Genomic DNA, 619 nt, shown 5'->3' on the forward strand with positions numbered 1-619 from the left:
CAAAGGCACCGCTGGGATTCGAACCCAGGACCTCCCGTTTACGAGACAGGTGCTTTAACCAACTAAGCCACGGCACCAAAAGACACGCACAGCATCCGGGAGGGCGGCTCAGAGGATCGAGACATCCAGCGGTGAAGCCAATGGTCCACGGGCCTGGCCCTGGACAGCTTAAAACAGCTTATTTACAACTTTCTTTTGCCGGAGTGCAACAGCGTGCAGTATAAGGCTTAACAAAAAGCCAAATGAATCGATTCTGGTGGGACTCGAACCCACAACCTTTGAATGGCCTCATCAGGCAATCTAGAAGTCCAATACCCTATCCATTGCGCCACAGAGCCTGCCCGAGTGCCTGGAAGAGGCACATGAACATTTCACCTCTGGGTTTGTGCCTGACCGATGCTGAGAGGTCACACGCTCTGTGGGCAGGAAGGACAGGTCCTCGGGCCTCTGCACAATTGAAGTGTGGCTCGAAAAGCAGAGGCACTGTCAGGGCCACCTGTCGAAGAAATAGCCCATAGATAAAATCGACAAGTTGAAAGGCACCGCTGGGAGTCGAACCCATGATCTCCTGTTTACAAAGCAGGTGCTTTGGCCAGCTAAGCCACAGCGCCCAGGTGCA

At 53.8% G+C, this 619-nt stretch overlaps 2 non-coding genes across 2 annotated transcripts; both read right to left on the minus strand.

Annotated features, from left to right (window-relative positions):
• Positions 1–3: 3 nt before the first annotated feature.
• trnat-cgu (transfer RNA threonine (anticodon CGU)) lies at positions 4–77 on the minus strand. Its single transcript has one exon. It is a non-coding gene; the product is annotated as a tRNA-Thr (tRNA).
• Positions 78–537: 460 nt separating this feature from the next.
• On the minus strand, positions 538–611 carry trnat-ugu (transfer RNA threonine (anticodon UGU)). The gene has a single exon. It is a non-coding gene; the product is annotated as a tRNA-Thr (tRNA).
• Positions 612–619: the final 8 nt, after the last annotated feature.

The sequence above is a fragment of the Sinocyclocheilus rhinocerous genome, unplaced genomic scaffold (assembly GCF_001515625.1).
Source record: "Sinocyclocheilus rhinocerous isolate Xijiao unplaced genomic scaffold, SAMN03320098_v1.1 scaffold10598, whole genome shotgun sequence".
NCBI classification, from domain to species: Eukaryota; Metazoa; Chordata; class Actinopteri; order Cypriniformes; family Cyprinidae; genus Sinocyclocheilus; species Sinocyclocheilus rhinocerous.